General features: G+C 44.9%; 1 long non-coding RNA gene across 5 annotated transcripts in view; it reads left to right on the top strand.

Moving 5' to 3' along the window:
* The window catches only part of LOC147059990 (uncharacterized), a 132,417-nt gene extending 115,943 nt beyond the window's left edge, over positions 1–16,474 (top strand). For 4 of the 5 annotated variants that reach the window (XR_015068705.1, XR_015068701.1, XR_015068702.1 and 1 more), the window contains 5 exons: positions 4,518–4,742; positions 4,821–4,917; positions 13,718–13,865; positions 13,961–14,036; positions 14,137–16,474. This is a non-coding gene — a long non-coding RNA (uncharacterized LOC147059990). Of the gene's footprint in view, positions 1–4,378; positions 4,417–4,517; positions 4,743–4,820; positions 4,918–13,717; positions 13,866–13,960; positions 14,037–14,136 lie in introns of all 5 variants that reach the window. The other variant, XR_015068704.1, reaches the window with a different exon arrangement.
* Positions 16,475–24,415: the final 7,941 nt, after the last annotated feature.

Here is a 24,415-nt window from a genome sequence, read left to right on the forward strand (position 1 = left end):
TAGGAGTTAATAAGCCTTATGGAAGCTTCTGGAAATTAGCCCGCCTGTGAATGACCCTCTTTGAATTTGTTACGAGCGTTAAATCTAGAGCAGGTCATTCCGAAGGCCTGGCATGTTGGACTCGCCAAGATTTTTCATCAAGAACGTTTTGTGGCTAATGCGTTGTATTGAGTTAAAATGGCAACGTGACAATCTTTCCAAAAAATGAACAGTCTGGTTGATTTGGAAAATTGAGTTGAAATTAAGGGGGAAAAAAATGAGCTTCAAATTTGCCTCAACTGGACCCAGTTCAGTTCCCAGTATCAGCCAACTGCTTTTATTTTTTGTTGTTATGAGCTAAACTAGCATTTTTTTTCTTCGTCACAATCGTTTTACTTCCCTCGTGCCGGGAAAGACAAGATGGCCGACTTGCTTAGTTGGGGAAAACCCTCACGTGGCAACCAGCGGACGGCAGCATTAAATCAAAGCTAGCGGCCTTAATGCCCATCTCCGGGGGAAAATATCTGCTTTGGAATATATTCAACGACTTATTGATTCGGGGGATGTCCGACTGTCGTCGGACACCGAGGCGCCTCCCACTGTTCGGTAAATGCCTCCCCCAGCTTTCCACAAAGCACCTCCGAGAAAGCGAGCCAAGCTCCTTAGCAAGGACGCTAGCAAGAGCCCGGGGAGATTAAGTGGGGATGGAAAGGATGACACGCAACATCCCACGCCGGAACTAAATCTCAAGCGGGGCCTGCCTCTCTGCCGCTAATACAAAAGCACTCGGCTTTGACGTATTCATCTGTTTGTCAGAAGAGAACTTGCCGAAAACAATGCTAATGCGCTAGCCGCTAAATAAGGGCTTAGCCGCTCTCTTGGCTGTGACCTAAGTACACTAAGCGGGCTGCTCTTTATTGACTTGGTGCCAGTTGTCACTACTTCTGTGTAAATGACTTTTTGTTTGCTTTGTAAAAAGTTGGTCCCGGTCTAGGGATATGTTCTTGATGCTTCCAGTTGCTCTGGCACAAAAGCGAGTTCATTGAAGACCTCATCGGCGTGTTTTATTTTTTTGTGTTCCGCTGGTGACCATTTCAGGGACTGACTGATTGTGTGGGTGGATGGGTTGGTTTGGACGGACGGACAGATGGATGGATGGGCTGGGGTGGATGGGTTGGGTTGGGTTGGGTCGTGGGTTGATGGATGGACGGACGGACAGATGGATGAATGGGACGGCTATGTACGTCGAATGCCGGCATTGGTGGGAAATGACCTCTGAGTGTAATGCAGCCCGAGCGATACAACGCTGTGACTCATTAGGCGATCCGGCACGGCGTTCTGCTGACGCCGGCGCAAAACTGTCTTTCCTCGAGGGCGAGCGAGAGCCTGTCAAGGATGAGAGGGAGTGTCAGTCTGCCAGGATCAATAGGTGAATATGAAGCGGCGCTAATATTTCACTCCTCTCCGACGCTCTTTTATGTATTCCCCGTCTCTTCTTCTTCTTCTTCCGCCGCCGTCAAGTCTTTCTTCATCTGAAGCCGCCAGCGAGACGAAAAAGTGCTGACAAACAGTCGTCTGGGCGTTTTTCCAGCGTCTCTATTTGCACTTGATCCAAGAAAAGGCAAAAAAAAAAGAAAGAAAGCCCAAAGCCCTTGCAGCTCTTTGGACTTTTCTTTGGCGTGAAGAACAGGTGACAGCCAACGATCATGGCGACCCTTGGCTCAAGCTTCAAGGCCCGCCCCGCCGTCAACTTAGCGTGCGCGGCTTACACGCTAGCTGTCGTAGAGAGTCACATTTAGGTTTATCTTCACGTTAACGGCACGTGCATTGTCTCAGTAGAAAAACAGAGCGCTTGTCGTGGTCCCGGAGATAAAATATCGACTTCAACGTGGAATTGAAAGTCTCGTGTTTCCACGGCAACGCAATTTCATGCCCCTTTATTAGCCCTTTCCGTCGAGTCAGACATTTCAGGCGGCTTTCTCTGTTTGGGGCGAACTATAAGAGAAAAACAACAGATTGACTTTTATTTTATTCATAAAGGAGTCGAATCACGTTCACTTTTTCTTTTCAAAGGTGTACTTGGGATTAAGCTCCGGGGTCCGCCAGCACGGCGCGCTTTGATGGCACGCCACTGTCTTGTGCTTAGATCAAAACGAAATGAGCGTGCAACATGTATTTCACAATCACAAATGATGACTTAATTATCAATTATTTTTAAAATGATAAAATACAAAAATGGGGTAAACTGATTCATATAAATATTCCACATTTTTTAATTTGTTTTAAAATTGTCACAAAATTTGAATTGAAATTACAGTTTCAAAATCTGTACTTGACTAAACAATTTGATTCACTGTGAATACAAATTGTGAACAATTTAGTTTATAAAATTTTTTCTTTTCTTGCATTAAATGACTTTTATTCATTTCTAGAATAATTTAGATCAAATAAATCAAATGATAAAATAAATCAAGTAAAATAATACATTTGACTAATTTCAAAATTACAAAACAATATTATATAATAAATAACACAATAATAGTAATGATAGAAAATGAAAGTACATATTTTGCACATCACATTTGCCCATTGTGGGACAAATACAGATCGTTTTCTTGTTATTGCATCTAAATCATACATTAAGAAATGATGATGAGCTGTTTAAATAAATGAAAAACAATTTAAAACTGCGATTGATTCATGATTTGAAATGGACATTGAATCATTTTACAGGCCACAATGGCATTTTGTGTCCATTGCGCCCCTTGAGTAATTCAGGTAACGTTGGCACCCGTGGCGTGAAAGTACTCCAAGTACTTTTATCAAGTTGCAAAGTCAAATCCCCACGATGTCTCCGCCTCCTCCCTATTCTTCACCCACCCGGGGAGCGCCGAGCACTTAACTCGGCGCTGTCATGATTTCTCCAATTATGGGTGACAGCTTCCGATCCACGTGGGAGGCAGATCAACTCGGAAAGTGCCAAGCAGAATGCGAAGCGCACCCCCCCCACCACCCCGTCATTAATAATTCAACCGCCGTTCCATTCATATGCAGCCTAAGCGCCGCAGTTTGGGCCCCATTAGTGCTAAAGGCGAGCGAACGAACGAGCAGGCGCTCCCTCACAGGCCTCGCTTTTCACCATGATGTTCGCTCGCTCGCTCGCAGGTGGAAAGCCAACCCGCTGTTTGCTTTCGACGAGGCCAAACGCTTTCAAGGTTCCACGCCGACAAAAGTGCGGAAACAAACTTTAGGAATGACTGACAAGCTTGTTTCTCCTAAAGTGTGACAATGCAATTTGCAGCCTGCCTGCCGGTCAATGGAGGCCGCCGGGGTTCCGCCCCGCCTCTCGCCGTGCTCACCGTGTTGCTTTTGCAGCTCCTGCGGGCGGGCGGCAAAAAAAAAAAAAATCGCACGTGACAAATGCATCGCATGAGAAAAGCCGCAATGGAGGTCGACAGCAAGGTAATGGGCTTCGGATAAAGATGCCGCATGGAAAGAAAAAAAAAACACACAACAAATAAAAACAACGGCTTAAATTGAACCGTTATGCGCCAAGGTTTTGAAGGTGGTCAATTCTTTTGCAATATATCCTGATGAAAATAATTATATTGAGCTGCGCCAACCTATCAAACTTGGTCTTTAACATTAGGTGGACATGTTTGTTTGTGTGCGCATGCATGGAAAAAGTCTCAGAAACGGAAACAGTAAGTCAGCAGCCATTCGAAGAAAAAAAAAAAATGTTTTACTAATGGTTCCAAAATTGAGTGTAGAGGTCTGTGCCAGGAAGTGAGAAGGAAGGCGGCCATTTTGTTTTGAGCCGGACAAATTTCCATAAAAGTCAGATTCAGGACAAAAACCTAAGTCACCACCTGTCCACCATAACAGGACACATGAAGAAGTCTCAAGGGCCTGCCTGGCTGCCATTTTGGTTTGAAATGGGAACTTTTGACAGCCCAATGTCAAGAACCATTATACAAAGAGCTTTCATTTCACGAGGATTTGCCCACCAAAAAAAAAAAGCGATGACATTGGCCAGTCAGAAGCCGAGCGCGGGCAAGCCCTGTGATCACAAAAAAAAAAAAAATCCCGTTCTCCGCTTTGTAAAGAGTGAAGAAATTTCATGACAAAGCAATATATTTCATTCAAGATGATGAACCGTGGCTCATCTGATTCTTAATAACGGGCTTTCTTGAAATAGCCATTGAGGAAATCAGCACACATTAGCACTTGAAAGGGGGCGCTAGGTCGGCTAATTACTGTCATTTTACCTCATTTCAAATGTCTTTTTAGCGATTTAAGTCATCACCGCGGACTATAATTTTGAAGTGACACTAAAAAAAGAAAAATGAGCCTCAAATAAACTTGATGATGATGATTTTTTTTTTTTATATAACCACAGCGAGATTTGAGGTGTCCTTGAGAAGCAGCAAAGCAAAAGTCAGCAACATTCTTTTTTTTTTCTCTTTTTCATTCTTGAAAGTCACTCAAGTCATCGGAATGCTTACAGGTTGTTGCCTTTATGTTTTTTTTTTCCCCAGGTTTGGATCACTCCAAGCCTGTTGACTGTTCTTGAGGCGGGCGCCACAGGCTAGAAATTTCTCAAACATGTGCTGGAGCCACGCTCGAGTTCACGACGCAACAAGTCGTGTCCCGGGCTGCCTGGTTGCGAAGAGACGTGTACGTTATTGAAACAGAATTATTCAGTGTAATCATACCGAGGACGCAATCCTTGGCTTTGCTCGCTCTTCATTAAAAGCAGCCATGTAGGTAATCGCCTCCCCGCCCGCCCGCCCGCCGGCCGCTTTCACGCCACTTCGGTAAATTTGCATTTACATCAGCAGATGATCCCTGGCAAACTCATCCCCATCATATCGTCGGTCCATCTCATTTGGAAAAGCGGCGCGTACGTCAACGTCTACACGGGCCACCCACCTGCAGGCAAGTCCGGCACTCGATACATAAACATGATCCATTTGCTCGCAGGAAGAGGGCGAAGCTGAAAAGCCACACCGGTGAGAAAACGGCAAACGTGACGGATTAAACGGTCAAGATTTTCCTTCAATTCACGTTGGGGAGATTTTTGAATGCATCTCCGCCGAGTTTAGCCTGGGTCGTTGTCGGAAGTTACGGAGAGTCTTTGTTTGTGCAAGAACTTATTCGTTCTTTTTTCCCCAAGCTTTTCAAATTCCAGTTTGTTTGCATAAAGTGCAGGTTGGAAATAACTTTAAAAAAAGTCTCTGAATTTGAGTGGGGGAGGGAGGAGTGGCCTAAAAACAGCCAGTGCAGGACAAAATTGATGTGTACATTTTTTTTTCTTTTTTTTTGTAGCTGTGTAGCGAGCCCCCATAGTACACTGTATCTTCCAATATCTCTTTCCTCGGGCATCTGTTTTCACAATCTCTCTCTCTTTCTCTCTCTTCTCGTTCGCTCTCTCTCTCCATCTCTCTCTCTAAATCGCTCTCCGTCGCCCTCCCTCTCTCGCTTTCTCTCTCTCTCTCTTGCTCTCTGTCTCTCTCTCACTGTCACTCTCTCTCACCCTTCCTCTGTCTCTCTCTCTCTCGCTCTCCATTTCTCTCGATCTCTCTCTCCGTCTCTCTCTATCTTTCTCCATCTCTCGCTCTCTCTCTCTCTCTCTCTCTCCCCTCCCTCCTCGGCGAGATCGTTTCTTGAATTGACTCCCACTCGCGTGCTCAAATTGCTTACGCGAGCCAGATCATTTGCCTAAAATATACCCGCGGCCATCAGCGGCGCTTTGACGGCACGGAGGGTAAACTGGCGTGATGGATCCACCCGTGGCGGTGATTATGATCGCTCTTTGAGCGACACGCCGGCCGTATTTCATTTGTGCAATTTGAAGCGCCGCACCTGACACCCAGGTGTCAGATAGGGCCGACTTACATGGGCTTTTTGATCTCGCCCCGATGCGGCGGGCGAGTTTGACGTCCGGCGACTGAATTCTGCGGAGACCTTTTGTCTCTTTCTTTGTCAGGGTTCACAAAGTAAAGCGGCGGAAGTGGCCGGAAATGCAGAATCAAAGACGGCAGACAGTTGGGAATGAAGTTGGGCGGGCGTCATGTAGCACGTTAGCACTAAATAAAATAATAATAGCAAACTGTCACATGCTCTTACTCGATCCGCAGCTGAGTTTTTGTCCTTTCGCCATGCTAAAGCTAATGTCACGCTAATGCTCTTTTTGCGTGATGGTTATTTTTAAGCCACCATATTTGTTTTGACTTGTTTACAGCAACATGTAGCATGTAGCGCTGGACTAGTAGCTTGGCTAATTTTCCGTTTGTAAGCGTCCCTCTTAAATTGCCTTTTGAATCACGTTTTTTTTTTCCAAGTGAGTTATTGGTTATGAAGAATTCAGTGCTCTGAGACGATTTTCAAAGAGAGGAAGCCCTTCTCGCTGCAGACGTCATGTTTTCTTCCATTTCCACTTCTGGGATTTAAGTCAGCAGTTTAGCAGGCAAACATCGTGATGAGGCACCTGCAGCTCACCCCCGGCTAATGCTATCATTAGCGGCACGATATGCGCTTTATCAGCCGCAACCCGGCACGGACGCCATCTGCCCAGACAATCTTCCAAAGACAAAGCAGTTCCCGGAGCGCCTGGCCTTTGGAATGAAATCCGATTTTATGAACATGAAAGGCAGACGCGGTGATTTCCTCTTTATCGCTCGGTTGTGTTTTCGTTTATTTACCCCGTTGTGTCCTTCAAGCTCCCGAGCATGGCAAGCCGCGGCGTCGGGATGCCACCGGTGGCTACCTTGCAATCAAAAGCGCAGGTGGTCCAGACATGCTTCTTCATCAGGCAGCCTGATGGAACACTACGTCCGGAAATGGAAGCGCCGTGGTCAGGATGGGGCTGGAGTGCCAAGAGAATAGCGTGACTGGTCGGGGAAGGCTCATCTGGAATGTGTCAGCACTAACGTTTTCGATAAAGGCGCAATCTGTCGTCATTTGTCCTCAACCGATCGTATGTACGTCTTCTGTGATCCGAAGTGCACATGAGTGAAACATGAAGTCAACCAGCGGGCTTTTTTTTTGTTTTTAAAGAAAAACACAAATAATCGATACGAGGTGATTGGGTGCACTAATTCAAACGCAAATAGCAGATGTCAGGGCTCAGCGGGCCAGCGCAAAAAATAAGCCGATTGAAATTGTTATGACCGCCCGAGGCAAATGTAGCAGAAGTACAAACACAGGTGGCATCGCATCGGCCACAATGCGATTCTTTTTTTTTTAGTCAGACTTTCTGGATGGATGGATGGATGGATGGATGGATGGATGGATGGATGGATGGATGGATGGATGGATGGATGGATGGATGGATGGATGGATGGATGGATGGATGGATGGATGGATGGATGGATGGATGGATGGATGGATGGATGGATGGATGGATGGATGGATCTATAGAACGATCTATAGAACGATCTATAGAACGATCTATAGAACGATCTATAGAACGATCTATAGATAGATAGATATCTATAGCTAGCTAGCAAGATAGATAGATAGATAGATAGATAGATAGATAGATAGATAGATAGATAGATAGATAGATAGATAGATAGATAGATAGATAGATAGATAGATAGATAGATAGATAGATAGATAGATAGATAGATAGATAGATAGATAGATAGATGCCACTGTAAAAAGTCTCCTGAAATACTTAGTTACGTCCCATTCCCACCTTGTTGTCCGACATGAAGCGATGGAGTGAGGACAACTCAAGTCTAAAAAGCCAGTGGGCGGCTTTCCGCTCTGAACAATGCAAGCAACGTTCCCGAGAAACGGCGCCCTTTGTTTTTCAGCCGCTACCATTAAAAAGGCATGCAAATCAAGCATGTTTTGTGGCCAATGAACACATTCACTATGAATGTCCTCAGGAGGGGAAAAAATAAAACACGCACACGACGGACCAGAAGGTGCGTTTATGCCAGAACGCTTAAAAGCACTTCATCCCCCGGTGCTTTACCATGCCGACCCCAACCTTGAACTGGCAGCATCAGATACAATCCCACTTGAGAGATTGTGTCAAGGTCAAGAAGGTTGTGGAGGAAAGTTGGCAAGTGAAGGAGAGATTTTTTTATTTTTTTTCCATTGGCTGAATGAAAGCTGCTGAGGTGCAAATCCCACCTGGAAGGTCAATCTCGAGTGTGCCTGCTGAGTGGCTTTACAAAAAAAAAATTCACAGACAAGCTTTCCCTCATGTCCGTCCACCTGATAAAAAAAAAACTGAACATGCTTCCAAATATACGTCAGTGGCGACGAACGCTCGGACGCCCCTCCATGAAATTCCGACGTTGCAAAACCATAGCAGTTCTGCAACCCACACCTGGTCACCGGTTATTGGAGACCTCATCTCCAGCAATGAAGCATGCTGAAAAGTGTCAATTGAATGGAGGATGCACAAAAGTAGTCGCTGCTGCTACTACTGGCTGGCTACGCCCACGTGCGTCCGTCAGTCCGTCCAGGGCAGTAACGTCGTTTGGCCAAAAAGCCGTGCTGCATCAAAAACACTCAAATAAAGTCGTCTACTGATGCAAATGAAGCTCCAGGGGTGCGTCCGTCCGTCCGTGCGTGCATGTGTGTGTCTCTTTCCCACTCACTCTCTCTCTGTCTCTCTCTCTGTCTCATCGAGAAGAAGTCCTGAAATCAATATGATATTGAGCTCCATAATCATTCCGTACGCTGTGTTTGGGGAAGGAGAAAGTCTTGAAGTCTTTTCATCTCTTCCGCTCAAAGCGGGGTGCCTGGCATTGACCTGGTTTGATCCTGTAAGCCAGGGATGCTCGCACTTTTTCAGCTGGTGAGCTACTTTTAAAATGACCAAGTCGCAAAACTCTAGCCACTACAAAAAAAAAAAATAATTAATTGGATGGACGGACAAACGGACACGTCACCATCTCAATCGACCTCGGCCTCGGTGTTCATCGAAGACCAGACAAAATCTGGAGAACGTTTAATCAATTTCTACTTTCATGAAAGTTCAAAACAAACAGTCGTCGTAGAGGATTCATGGAAACTGGAAATCAATTTCAAAGTTCAATACTCATGTTGTGATTCTTTTGCCAAGCACTAGAGGGCGCACCCGTGGCTCAAAGCATCCAGATCCAGAATGCCGCAAAAATGTGACATCTTTTTCGATCCATAATATCGCTGACGCGGGCCATTTTGGACTTGTATTGGGAGTGTCTTATCCGAGCAAATAGGCTGTTTGATTCTCGAGTGCGTTGTATATGTTGGCATCTGAGCCAGCCCTTCGGCGCCGGCTAATCCACCGAGGTGCTGACCGGGTCTGGCTTTTTTTTTTTTTTTTTCTCGACGTGTTCAAAGCTAGATGAAAATAGGCCCTTGGTCGCCAGCGACGAGCTTATATGATTTTGCGTCCAATGTTTAGGAGTCGATACAGGCCGCCGACGTTTGACTGACACCTGCCTGGGCTCTAATCCGAGGGCTTCTCCGTCACGTTTGACAAGCGTCCGAGCGGACCCGACTTCCGATACCCGGTACGGCTTTACACCGTCAAAGCCGCGGCGCTATCTTGTTCTGGCAGAGACAATCGCAGGATTTCCTAAACGGCTGCCTCTAAATCCTCCTTAAATTCCCAACCGGAACTTAAGAGGAATTTGAGGTGTTTGAGTGATGCACCTCCGCAGTTTGGACCTGCAGATAAAGCGGCCAAGGCGCTAATCTTTTCGTCATTTACGCAAACCCCTTTTTTCACTGGCGGCGAGCGTCTCACGGCACGATTAGCAAACGGATTTATTCTTCGACTCACCGGGCTCGGAATAAATATTTGAGTCGTCCCCACCCCCCTCGGTATCGCCGCGCTGTGTCATTTCCAAGCTGATAAGTGTCTGGCAGAGTTTACATTCACATGCCGGTGGCCTGATGGAAGTAATCCTCCGTTTAGACACCTTTATTGAGGCCTTAATGGTATTTCTCAAGAAAAGTTGCAAAATCCATGGATCAGACATACTTGTTCTTTTCCCAGCTACGCGGTTTTTGACAGTTTAGACCAGGGGTGCCAAAGTCATTTTTGTTGCGGGCCGCATCGTCGTCGTAGTTTCTTATTTTTCGAATCCGAAACAAGTAAAAAAATAATAATAATTCAAATATATTGAAAAGATGAATGGTAAATAGAGATACTAACAATGTCTCTATTTTTTTTAAACATGAAGACAATTTGCAATTTTACTACTGAGATGAATTTGTCTTTGCGGGCCACATAAAAGGATGTGGCGGTCCGTATCTGACCCCCGGGCCTTGAGTTTGACACCGAGGGTTTAGACAGTTGCCATGTGTCTCTGTCATTAGTCGCCGATTGGTCCTTAAGCAACAGATGCTTAATAAGGGCGGAGCGATTCGGCGAGTCTGTAAAGATTTAAACTAATTTGCGAAGTCACTCAGCTTTCATAACATAACGGTGACTTTTTTTGTTCAAAAATACATACAAGACTTTTTGTGCTCGCTTCCTCCAGAACAGGAAGTGTTGACCGTCTCAAATGAATTGTCACATCTGGTTGGTTTCCAAATGATCAAATATATGTCAACAATGTTCATGTTTTGATGGAGGCTCAAAAAATGTGATCGTATTTTCCCCGAATCTGTGTAGGGATACGAGATTTCCTTAATAGAAATCTGCCCCCTCCAGCCAATCCATTCATTTGGGAGAAACTGATTTTAACGCACAAGGAGGTGTCGGAAGATGCTGCCGAATTGGTTAGCGGCGGCGGCTTTGGTTGGGATGATTTAAACGGAATCTCATATGGTCGCCCGCAAGGCCGGGGGCGACTCATAAAGTGCTTTTAAAATAATAAAGACATTTAAAGTGGCTATTAAAATCAATGTCGCCTCGTACTAAAATATGCGCTTTGGTGCGTGTGCGCATCCCGAGTGGAGAGGATGCCTCGTTTTTGAAAGCAGTGCTCCATTTGTAGCATCAACACGGACAGCCCAAACTAAATCGGGACTTTATCAAGACCTCACATTTTGTGGACTTGTTTCTTCAATTTCGATGACTTGATGACTTGGTTCAGGCAAGTCATCAATGAAGTCATAAAACAAGTCCCAGCATACATTTGTCACGTTAGCTAACTTACGCTATTTAAAGTTAAATTCTGATCAAGTCTGGCTTAGTCACATCATACGTTAGACACGTTAGCTAACTTACACTAGTTAGCTCCACAAACGCATAAGTTAAGCCATAAAGTCTGGCTTAGTCACAGCATACGTTTGTGGCGTTAGCTAACTTGCGCTAGTTACCTCCCCAAACGCATAAGTCATAAAGTCTGGCTTAGTCACGGCATACGTTTGTCGCGTTAGCTAACTTGCGCTAATTACCCCCACAAACGCATTCAAGGTCACGTCCTTTTATTTCAGGCTTCCAACCAAGCCTGTTTGTTGTTTCTTACTTTGAAATCTTACGTACACAATGGAATCACCGCCCCCAAGTGCAGTAAATGTTTCATGAGCTCAAATACAAAGTTGACGTATGACCTTAGACGTCCTTGTTGTGGTCTGGTGTTGTGTCCAAATGCTTGAATGAGGATTTCATCCTAAGTAGAGCCCTGGAATGGTTGCTCGGAGCGCCTCTGCGTTCTGCCACTTTGTGGTGTGACTGTGACAGTGGTCGGTCGAGTCGAAAAGCTCAACGGTCAGAACAGAACCGAGCGCCTGTCAGTGAAAAAAGTCTTTATTGCCACCATCGATTTGGGTATCGAGTCGAGCGCAGGAGCTTTCATTTGAAGGTGCAGACACGAACGGGAGGGAGGCTGATGATGTCACACGACGCTCCTAACCACGTCTGAGGATGATTTGGCGTTCACGGCGCCATGTCGGTTCCCCTGCCCCGCCAAGGGTGGACCGACCGCAGCAGGTTTTCTTCCTATTCCCTGCTTCTCTTTCTCTTTGTTTTTACCAGCATCCCAACCCACAATAGGTTATGGAATGCTTTTTTTTCCTGCGGCATTACTCACAGGCACCAGCCGCCACATGCCATTAGGCTCAGCTCGGGGAAAGTGGGGGGCTGGGGCTGGGGGGGGGCTTGGATGGCGACGCCAGCCAAACTGCATGACTGCCATCTAGTGCACTGGCCCAGGAACTGAACAAAAAGCGAGTATCCCTTCCACAATGATGAGGGTTTTTAAAATGGGGCCACCTGTGAGATCATCGTCCCCAGATTTTTGGGAACAGGCATCAAATGACATTTTCATGGAAAAACCTTTTTTCAACATTGAATAGATAGTCTTTCTGGGCTAGAGCTTGAAAGGGATTTACAAGTATCTTTTCATCAGCCCATTTTTTGAAAGAGAAATACTGAAAGTAGAAAAAATATATAGATATGTACATATCTATATATTTTTATTATTATATTTTTTCATTTACACACATATATATATATATATATATATATATATATATATATATATATATATATATATATATATATATATATATATATATATAATTATTAAATAATTATTTCTGTATATTGATGTATTTTTATTTATTAGAATTTTTTCATTTACATATGGATATATTTATACATATATGTAGTTTATAAAAAATCATGGTGGTCTGAATGAAAGAAATAATGAAAATAATTTTTGAAATAATTTTTTCATTTACATATGGATATATTTATACATATATGTAGTTTATAAAAATCATGGTGGTCCGAATGAAAGAAAGAAGCGGGGCAAGTGCGACCAGGAGCGAAGTCACGGCATCCGCCGAGAGTTCACGCTCATTCCGTTTCCATCAGCGACAATTTAAGATTTTCTTATTTCACGCTCCGGTCTGTATCTTCGCTAAACTCCGATGTCGGCTTGACATTTTGGAATACGCAAAGCAATAAAAGGTTGGCGCAGGGAGAAAGGTGCGTCGTGTAATATGGCGGCGCTTGTTGATAAAGGTTCTGCAAATGTCATTGTATCAATTACTTGTGTCAATGCGCCACGGCAGGCGCTTATGGCGGTAGTGTCGGACGTCATGACATTTGCATTCATGTCATAATTGCCCCTAAACAAAACATTCTTTGCGAGATCTGTGATACTAGTGGTTAGCAAAACCAGTCCAGAAAGTCAAACCCTGCCACATCCTGTCTGGTTGGCCAGCCAGTTAAGTCGAAGACAAAAGGTGGCAGGCTTTTTCATTTCTGGACCGGGTTCTCCCACCTCCGCCGGTGAGCACGTAGCTCTGCTGAGCGGTTCTGGGCTTGAATCCCGACCTGCTGTTTGGCTCTAAGCAATCACTAGCTCGCCGGATGTGTCCGTCCTCTTTCTGTCTCCTATTTTTATATTTTTTTTTTTGCTTCATCGCTCTTCCCCTTCCTTGTTGTCTCCCGGCTTCTGCTACATTCGCTTCGCTGAGTCTTTTCCCGCCGTCTCCGATTTGAATTCGCCCGGTTCGATTGGCTGACGTTTTTGCAAAACGACCTGACTGCATTTGTGTCGTTTTTGCCAACTGGCCTTTTGATTGTTTGTTTATTTCGTTTTAATTATTGATTTACTTGTTTTTATTGATTTCAAAAGAAAGGAGCCTCATTCAGTTTCTGAGACGTTAGTGTTTGGTGCGAAACCTGTAGGCCATAGGAAGTGGAACAATAACAATGTTCTCAATACAATTCATTTAATTTTCTTTGCTTATTATGCCTTTGAGATGGACAACGTGCACAGCGGCCAAAATTATTCATAACAACTACTGTCCTCCTGATTTCCAGACGGAAATGTTCCTCCATATATTTATGGACTAGTTTTCTTGGCGTCGTCCTCGATCTTCCTCCTTTGGTTCGACGGCCGGCGTACGGAGGAAGATAAGGCCGTGCGTTTCTCTTCAAAAGCGCTCGATGAAGAAACGCCGCAAATGAGGTTTGAAGGCCGCACGTCGACTGTCAGCCGCAAATTGACGCCATGTGTCGTTTGTGGTGTTTTGACATGCTTGGTATCTGCTTTTTGTTCCACAGCGACATGGCGGGAAGCCACATCTTTGTCACGTGAGCGGCGCGCACCATTTGCTTGCCACAAACTTTGAGCAAAAAAGTAAGCGGGCATCTCTAAATCCTGCACGGCTCACTCAATGCAATGCAATTGCCGTATCCGTAATGACGACAGCGACGTAAAATGATTCTGTTTTGTTCAGGTTTGACTCAATTGTCCATGTCAGGAAGACAAAGTCAAGATTGACAGGAAGTCACATGGATACTACATGCTGAACTTTTCCCGCCGGCCTTCTTTTAAAGAAGCTCCACAAACAGCTCTTGTGTGATCTACTTTCGGGGATGGATTCAAAGGCGAAGCCGAAGAGTAAAAGAAAGAAATAAAGAGGTGCCGCTGCCGCACATTGCCGTTCCTTTTGATCAGTTTGTCTCGCAGATGGCAACCGGTGTGATCGGGGGGGATGGCGCCGAGCAACGTGAGTAGATTTCATGTGAAACTTGAGGTTGGTTGGACGGGGAGAGCAAAGTCGCATGCTGGTCTCCTCTAGTGGTAGCAATCTCTCTGCCCCTTTATTTTTTTTTATTTTATTTTTTTTTTTTTATAGATTTGTTGGATAGTGAAAGCAAAGTTGCACACTGGGCCCCTCTCGTGGTAGCAATCTATCTGCCCCTTTTTTTTAATTTTTTTTTTTTTATTAGAAATTCACTGGATGGGGAAAACAAAGTTGCATGCTGGGCCCCTCTAGTGGTAGGAATCTATCTGCCCCTTTTTTTTTCTTTTTTTATTAGAGATTTGCTGGATGGGGAAAGCAAAGTCGCACGCTGGCCCCCTCTAGTGGTAGCAATCTATCTGCCCCCTTTTCTTTCTTTTTTTTAATGATTAAATCTGCCATGAATTTCCATTCATTTATCAAAACCAGGATATGATTTCAAACCTTTTTTTGGACGGAGGTGTAAAAATGGTCAGTAGCACTCGGTTAAACCTTTTCAAGTGACACCAGACAGAAGCTGCTAAGAAGAAGAACAAACGCTGCCTGCGTGGCGGAGGTGACACCAGCTCCCGCCACCTACACAAAATCAAAATATCGAGAAACATGGAGTTTTCTCATTTGCCCCGCCGCGCGCACTTTCCATCAGCCCAAGATTGGAATTAATGGAGGTCAGGCGAGCTGCCAGTTCACTTTCATTTACGAGCCGCGTGCGAGGAAGCGAGCGCATCAAAACAAAAGCCGAAGCTGGCGGGGATCTTTTATCGCTAAAATAAATTGCCTTGTAGACAAAAGAAGTCATTTGCCACAATGGGAAAAACAAGAGCAGCCCGATGATCATGTTCATCAGCATGTTCTGTCTCCAAATGCAGTCAAGAGTGCTGCGAGGGCTCCCTCTGGTGGTAGGTCAGAGAATCACTCAATTCTATTATCTTCTCATCATGATCATGCACATAATGTTGTACTGCTTTGAACTTTTGTGCCTCTTCTTCTTTTGGCCTGAAAAAAAAAAATGGAGTTTTTGTGCAAAAAAAAAAGATGACAACATGCAGGTCTTTACCATGGATTTCCTTTTTTGTCCTTTTCGTTTGATGTTATTAAGATGAGATTTTATCGAAGTCGAGTGTAAAGTTCCAGTTCATAGCCTAATTTAGTCTGAGCATCTGCATAATGAGAGGATGATTCTGAAATGTGCTCAAGGCCCGCCGCCGTTGATTGATGGCAATTTAATGATGACACCTGGCAAGTTGGAAAGTCGAGCTCGTGAACGCTCAAGTCACACAACGTTGCATTTTGGCAAAAATAAACGCTCCTGGTGAAAGGCAAGCGAGACATTTTCAACAGGCCTCTTTTTCATTATTATGATTGCCAGGTGTTAACTTAAATCAGAATTTGAAACGTCAATTCTGTGCAAATCCTCTTTTGATGACTTGCTAAAAATCAACATGACTGACTTCCATATGACTTGAGTTGAGCAGGGGAAAAAAAAAAAAAACTTTTTTGCACTATTGCAGTTGGAAATGTTCTTCTACATGGTGTCCAGGGCTGGCTAAAAATGTCAACAAGTCCAGATAGCACAAAAACGGCAGTCCTCAACTCTGCCGCATCCACTTTGAGCGCCAGATGTTAGCAGTCTGCCTCTTTACATTTTTGTCGCGATACGGTGACGGCTCCAAAGTGCCGCTCCTCCTCCTCCACACTTCCTTTTCGTCTTTGCACCCACTCAAAGCGTCACTCCACCTGATGATTTCCAAATCATCGCCTCCTTGATAAGTGTGTTATCCGCAGGTAACCATGGCAACGGCGAATGGAGATGATCAGATAGTCAGTCTGTGACCAAATTGATTTCATTATTGGTGTTAACAGAAAAAAAATGCACAGTAACCTGGGTTTAAAATAACACACACACACACAGGAAGGGCCTGTTTTGAAATTGTACGTGTTCACTGTGCATGGTTGAAATTTACCGGCAACAAGTGTCAGCAGTGCTTGTGAATCCCAAAAGTATTGTTACTCAGCTTTGTGTCAGCACAATGACCCATTTTCCCCGACAGAGATCATTAAAGTTTCATCTCATCTTAAGAAATAGTTGAAGGCGTAATGGAAAGATGAGGATTATGGATGAGGGAGGGGGGGGGCGGGCTCGGGGAAGCGGCGCATCTCCTCGGCGCGGCGTCTGCAGAGAATCCTTGAACTGAAGTCATGCACCTCCCCTGCCGTCTGTAGCCTGCGTGTGCTAAATGGATGTTGCCATTTCTTACTTGATGTCTTTGACGTCTTTTCTACTGCTGCGTAGTTCCGGGGGCGACTTTCGGAGTGGCGGAAAAAGTTTGAAGCAAAAAGGAAGCTTCTGTGCCCCTTTCGCCGTATTTTTTTTTCCCGCTGCGTTTTGTGCTATGCAAAAGAGGAACTGCTCGTCCCGTTTTTTGGAGTTTTTTTGTTGTTGTTGTTGTTCTTCACAAGTACTAAGTTTGAGGGCCAGTGATCGGTTCATCTGCTCTACTCGGAGAAGCTCGGTAAATTTGGGGGTGTCACATGCTACCATAAATCCAGTCCGTGCCGTGAGGGTAATTGGTCGTAGAGAAGAAAAAAAAAGGGCTCTCGTTTATTTCGACGGCCACTCGTAAAATAAAACAAAAAATAAAATTCGATGCACGAAGCGGCGAAGTGTGTGTCTCCGAAAGCCCAACCAGAGCGCGGTGGGAACTTTGACTGCAGTTTGGAGCATCAGGCGGCCGGCCGGCCGGCAGTTTGTGTGCATACTGGTCGGAGATGCAAAAGTGCCGAGAAGCTCTTGCTAACGTATGAAAAGTTTGGGCCATAAATATGTGGTATGTATTTATTTCTTTTCTTTTTTTTCGTCCAATTTTTAAAAATCCTTTCCGTTTGCTCTCATCTCCACTCCGGGGGATTTCCGAGTCTCCCTTTTTCAGAGCGCCCGATTAGCATTTGAGGCGAGAGGGGGCGACTCGCTTGTTAAGAACGTGGCGACAAATTCTAATCGTGAGCGAACAATCAATCGGACCATCTCAGACCTTTGGCATTCAGTCAACGGCTTTTTGTGCGCATGCGGAGCCAGCAACCCAAATGACACAATTAGGGAGGTCCGCCTTGCCTCCGCCTCGGCACTCATTTAGCGGGAAGAGAGCGCCCGCCTCCGCGTAAACCCAAATGCCAGCGTCCAAATCTGACCTTAATTAGGCGGCAGCCGGGGCTGCAGCTAACAATATTCGTTGTTGACAAAAGCATCAGCTTCCTCGTTAGGCCACATGTGTCACATGGTGAAAAGGTCGCGCCGAGGAGATGAAGCCGCTTCAAATTGGACATGGATTCTTCGTCTTTCAGTTCATCCCTATTCTGGATTTTCCCCTCCGCGGTCCGAAATGGTCAGTGTTGGATGTCAGGGAAATGTATACACATGTATTGATTGATGTATTTATTGATTTAAAAATATTTCAAATCTGAAATAACAGGATGGGGGGATTTTTTTTCTGTCTCTCGCTCGCATGCAGTACAAACAAACTCGCGCCTTCCGTGTTCTCCCTGATGGTTCTCTCGCACTTTTTCTGATTGAGCACGATGTTGTTCCTCGTGCAAACGACGGCCAGGCTACGGAATTCCATCTGAAATCTTTGATCCGTCTAACCGCGGGGTCAGGCGCTTCTCCATCCATCTCTTCCGGCATTTGCGGCCCTCGCCATCTCATTTTCGAGTCCTCCCCTTTCTCACCGTGACAGACAAACGTTGTTCTTCTGGTGCCGCCGCCATCCCTCTTTGTCACCTTGGCCGGCTCCTCGTTCGACTTTCTTCATTTATTGACTGCTCATGCGTCCTTTTTTTCGTGCGTGCGTGTAACTGCTTCAAACCAGTCGTGCTTTTTTTGATTCCGTCGGTGTGATCCCTCCTGCGTGTTTCTGCAGCGTCACCGAACCAGGTCAAAAGGGAGAACGCGTGACGCTGACTCGGAGCCAGATCAAACAGACGCCAAGTTTTATTCATCTCGTGGAATTCCAAAGCCTCCCACTTTTGGTTTCTGAGCTCCAGCTTGAACTTTGACACCGGGTCGTTTTTGGATTTCGGCGCTGATGCTGTCGGAGTTGGTGTTTACGGACAATATTGGCTATTTTCTGCTTGGTCCAACTTGTTGATGTTGCTAATCATCTTGTGTGGCACGTTTCATCTTCTCTGCACTCTTGCTGAGGTGGCCCTTGGCATCATGCCGACTCACTTTATTCTGTCGTCTTTCTTTCGTCCGTTGTTGAAAAAATGCAGCATTTTTGTTTCAAGCTGTTTTAAATTTAGCATCTTTCAAACAAATAAACAGCTTTTAATCATTTTCCTGACTAGTTGAAAACATTTACAAACATTAAAAACGTTTTGTTCATGAACAATTCATTTAACTTTTTGGTTGCTCCCTTTGCATCCAAATCATGGAAAGTTTCCACTGAATTATTTTACCGACTGTTGGGTACTGTTGGCTCGTGAGTGAACGATTCGTTCAAAGGAACGAATCCTTTCAGTGAACGAGAGTGAACGAATCACTTCCTCGAATCACCTGATGATTCGGGGTTTTTTTTCAGTTCATATGACTTCAACCAGTAGGTATCGGTGATGCACATTGAAGCTGGTGGCACCGTAAAACAAAACGAAGAAGAAAATGAACGAGTCGTGAATTGCATTTCCCGTTCACCAACTAGTGAGTGAGTGAGTGAGTGAGTGAGTGAGTGAGTGAGTGAGTGAGTGAGTGAGTGAGTGAGTGAGTGAGTGAGTGAGTGAGTGAGTGAGTGAGTGAGTGAAGCCAGAATGTAGATTTACGATTTACTTATAGTGGGTTTTAAATAACGTGTATGCATATATATATGCCTAAATATTGTTATCCAATATATCGACTGCAGTTTCACATTAGATTGCTGGTTTGAGATGTACTTTTATTATTATTATTTGAATAAACATTTATGTTAAAACTTGTCTGGTGTTGTATGCCTTGTTTTTATATTCGCCAATTAAAACATAAAAATCTGACATTTGGTTAACTGCTTTAAATGACAATATGTATGTGTTTTACGTGGTTATATGTCCCCCAAAAGAACAAATGTCGGCATTAAGGATTTTTTTTCAACCTTTTATTCAAACACATTCGGTATAATAACACCATCAATCCAATACAATCCAACTGTCGGCATAAAGGATTTTTTTTAACCTTTTATTCAAACACATTCGGTATAATAACACCATCAATCCAATACAATCCAACTATACAAAATTAAAACAATGTCGGCATAACGTGTGAATCTTCGCGAACGAACCTGAAAATGGCGGTGTACCTATTATATTGTCCTAGTGACGTCACAGATCAAACAGCCAATCAGAAAGTGGGGGTGAGGGCGGGTGTGGCACTTTTCACTTTCCGTGAAGCTTTGACCATGATTTTTCCTTAATGAAGTGGCCTGTTATTAGTAACACCTGAAAATGGCGATGTACCTAATGGAGTGTCCGAATGACGTCACAGATCCAACAGCCAATCAGAAAGTGGGGGTGAGGGCGGGTGTGGCGCTTTTCACTTTCCGTGAAGCTTTGACCATGATTTTTCCCTAATGAAGTGGCCTGCAATTAGGAACACCTGAAAATGGCGGTGTACCTAATGGAGTGTCAGAGTGATGTCACAGATCCAACAGCCAATCAGAAAGTGGGGGTGAGGGCGGGTGTGGCACTTTTCACTTTCACTTCAGCTTTTTCCCTAATGAAGTGGCCTGTTATTAGGTACACCTGAAAATGGCAGTGACCTAATGCAGTGTCCGAGTGACGTCACACATCAACCAGCCAATCAGAAAGTGGGGGTGAGGGCGGGTGTGCACTTTTCACTTTCCGTGAAGCTTTGACCATGATTTTTCCCTAATGAAGTGGCCTGTTATTAGGAACACCTGAAAATGGCGGTGTACCTAATGGAGTGTCATAGTGACGTCACAGATCCAACAGCCAATCAGAAAGTGGGGGTGAGGGCGGGTGTGGCACTTTTCACTTTCACTTAAGCTTTGACCATGATTTTTCCCTAATGAAGTGGCCTGTTATTAGGGACACCTGAAAACGGCGGTGTACCTAATGGAGTGTCCGAGTGACGTCACACATCAACCAGCCAATCAGAAAGTGGGGGTGAGGGCGGGTGTGGCACTTTTCACTTTCACTTCAGCTTTTTCCCTAATGAAGTGGCCTGTAATTAGGAACACCTGAAAATGTCGGTGTACCTAATGGACTGTCCGAATGACGTCACACATCAACCAGCCAATCAGAAAGTGGGGGTGAGGGCGGGCGTGGCACTTTTCACTTTCACTTAAGCTTTGACCATGATTTTTCCCTAATGAAGTGGCCTGTTATTAGGTACACCTGAAAATGGCGGTGTACCTAATGGAGTGTCCGAGTGACGTCACACATCAACCAGCCAATCAGAAAGTGGGGGTGAGGGCCAGTGTGGCACTTTTCACTTTCATTAAAGTTTTGACCATGATTTTTCCCTAATGAAGTGGCCTGTGATTAGGTACACCTGAAAATGGCGGTGTACCTAATGCAGTGTCCAAGTGACGTCACACATCAACCAGCCAATCAGAAAGTGGGGGTGACGGCCAGTGTGACACTTTTCACTTTCACTTAAGCTTTTTCCCTAATAAAGTGCCCTGTTATGAGGTACACCTTAAAATGGTGGTGTACCTAATGGAGTGTCTGAGTGACGTCACAGATCAAACAGCCAATCAGAAAGTGGGGGTGAGGGCGGGTGTGGCACTTTTCACTTTCCGTGAAGCTTTGACCATGATTTTTCCCTAATGAAGTGGCCTGCAATTAGGAACACCTGAAAATGGCGGTGTACCTAATGGAGTGTCAGAGTGATGTCACAGATCCAACAGCCAATCAGAAAGTGGGGGTGAGGGCGGGTGTGGCATTTTTTACTTTCACTTAAGCATTTTCCCTAATGAAGTGGCCTGGTATTCAGAACACCTGAAAATAGCGGTGTACCTAATGAAGTGGCCTGTTATGAGGTACACCTCATTGACACTTCCATAGGTACACTACACGAGGTAAAAAAAAAAAAAAGAATAAATAAATAAGTTTTGCGAACGATTCGGGGAACGATTCTTTTGAACGAATCTTTTGAGGGAACCGATTCAGAAGATTCCGTTCACTTAAACGAACTGGAATGCACATCACTACTGGCAATTACTTTCGGATTTTGAATAGAAAAGCAAGTCAAAATTGGCCCGCGGGCTCTTATTTGCCGACCACTGCCCTAGAGAAATACAGACTCTGAATCGTGATCGTGTACAAAAGTATGTTGTTGTTTTTTAAACCTAAAAAAAAAAACCTTTAATGTTGTGCAAGTTTGTTTTCCTTGTCCGAGCCAAAGCCGTCTCTCGGGTGAAGCCTCGACTGAAACGGCTTCATTATGCCTGTTAAATGACTGCAGGTCTCCCCGGCAGAGTTTGGAAGCGTGAACAATGTTCTTCTTTGATTTATTTCTTCTTTGTCTTTTTGGTACAGAGCGCAGCCGCTGCCAGTGGCGACTTTTTCCCCGTCCCGGAGAGGTTAAACATGGCAGCTATCGACCCAGACAAGCTCGGGCTGTTTGAGAACGCGACGTCTCTGGCTTCTTTGTTACAGCTGGCTGCCAATGTGTGTCGGCACTGGCGCTTTTGCTTTTGGTCTTTTTTTTTTTCCTGACTCGCTCGTTTTCCTGACTTCACAACCGACTTTTTTGTATAATGTCTGCTTTTTGTATTAACCCCCCCCCCCCCCCAACTAAGTATTTTTCCTGTGTAGTTTTTGATGGAACAAAGTTTCCTTTTTCGACTGTCGCAATATGTGACACGGAGATGTCAACAAAGCCAAAATGGTCTTATCTGTGGATTTGAAAGCAAAAGTGTGAATTGTGAATGTTGGATCCCAACCAGAGGAAATTTACAAGGGATCTGATCACTAATAAGGGCTCATGCCACAGAAAATGGATCCAAAGTAGGCATGAAGTTGGAAAGCGGAGTTGAAATTGGAAGTCGTGAGTACAACGTGCGGCTAGCTTGATGCTCTGCTGCCCCCGTGTGGTTCTAGCACGCAAGCGCAGGGGCTTCTGGGTGCTTTTCCGATCATGCAGCTGCCTGGGAACGACAGGGGGGGGGGGGGCAAAGACGGGGGGGAAAAAAAAGTCTCTTCCATTTGATTGAATAGGGCACGCAAGAAAGTTGGAGACAAAAATCCTAAAATAGTCTCTTCCATTTGCTAGAAAAATCCCACCTGTCTTTAAGAAGAAGAAGAAAGGTCCTTTCGATTGCAAAGCGCATGCAAGAAAGTTTCTTCCATTCATCTCTGCTCGTCTTCTCACGCATCGCCACGTTGGCCCACAAGATGGCGCTATTGACATCAAACACTACCACCAAGAGGGATGAAGACTTTATTGTGGTTTCGAGTGGATACATAACACCAAGGCAAAGTTGCACCATCAAATTGCTCAAATTGAGTGACATTGTAAATCACATAATAATAAATTGAGTATCATCCATCATGATAATAACTTGAGTAGTAAGCAATGCTAATAAATGGAGTAAGTTGAAGACCAAAACAAAATCGCCTTGACCTCCCTCCCCAATGCTAAAGTTGAGTGACATCATCCATTGTAAATCATAATGAATGGAATAAGTAGAAGAAAAAGGAATAAGACTTAAAAAAATAAATAAAAAAGCTTTCCCGCTTAACTCTCGGCCCCTCCCCTGCCGCAAACAAATCCAAGGCCAACCGCTCAGGCGTGCCCTCCCTGGTCTTCTTATTGCTGATGATTGAATTCTTTTGATTGGTGAATGAAGGAAAAATGAAAAACAGAACACCGCTGGCCTCCGGGATCTCTCGTCTGAGGAAAAGCAGACAGACAGCTGCCGGTTGGGCAAGGCGGGACGGAAGGAAAATGGCGACCCACGTTTCCGAACGTCAGCCACTGGTAGCTTTTGACGGCACCGTCGGCGACACACGTGAGGACACTGGCACGCCGTTCGACGCTGGTTTCGGCATCACCGGTGACCTCGCACTCTAAAGGTCGCATCGCAGCCCGCTTCCCTTCCTGACTGTTGGGATAGAGGAAATGAGAGTCCATTTCAAGGGCCGGCATGTCCCGCTTGCATTTTCCAAGGGCCCCCTCATTTCATCATCCAACGTCAGAGAGGGTGGTCCTTCAAAAAAAAAAGTTGCAACAAAAGTTGGACCTTTTTAACCAGTGCATCGATCAAGTAGATGTCTCAACAGCGACACAAATGGCGGCAGCGGCAGGCAGCTCTGCCGTTGTGGTCCCTGGATTGTTTGAGCGGCTGGCTACCTCGAGACTTCCAACAAGTGAGCGAAAGGAGCGAGTGCGAGAGCCAAACTTACCTCGGACTTGGACTGGAAATTGGTCAACTTCGGCTTGGTCACTGGTTTTCTTGGTCCGCTTTCAGGTTTTTTTTCCATGTTGATGATTTTCTTGATGGAGGATTCGGGAAGAAACGTGGGCTTGTCAGAGTCAGTGAGCGACTCCCAGCTGACAGCTTCGTTTGCAATTGTGGAAACCAATTTGATGGTCACCGTTTTACAATTGCACTCAAATGACGGACGGCTGTCTCTCTCTCTCTGTCTCTCTGTCTGTCTCTCTGTCTGTCTCTCTGTCTGTCTCTCTGTCTGTCTCTCTGTCTGTCTCTCTGTCTGTCTCTCTCTGTCTCTCTCTCTCTCTCTCTGTCTCTCTCTCTGTCTCTCTCTCTCTCTCTCTCTCGCCATCTTGTGACTGGTGGCTGTGACAGATTTTTCCAAACAGCCTCACCGACCGATTAAATCTGATATTATGGTTTTGATAACTACCCACACCGTTTTTTGTTGATGTTTTTTTTTTTAATCAATTAATTTTATTCATTCATCTTTTTTATGATTAACTCTTCTACAGTATACAAATATTCACACTTACAATGTTCTGAAAAACACAATTAAGTGTGTGTCA

Source organism: Syngnathus leptorhynchus, chromosome 2 (genome assembly GCF_054491065.1).
Source record: "Syngnathus leptorhynchus isolate UIUO chromosome 2, UIUO_Slep, whole genome shotgun sequence".
Taxonomy (NCBI): domain Eukaryota; kingdom Metazoa; phylum Chordata; class Actinopteri; order Syngnathiformes; family Syngnathidae; genus Syngnathus; species Syngnathus leptorhynchus.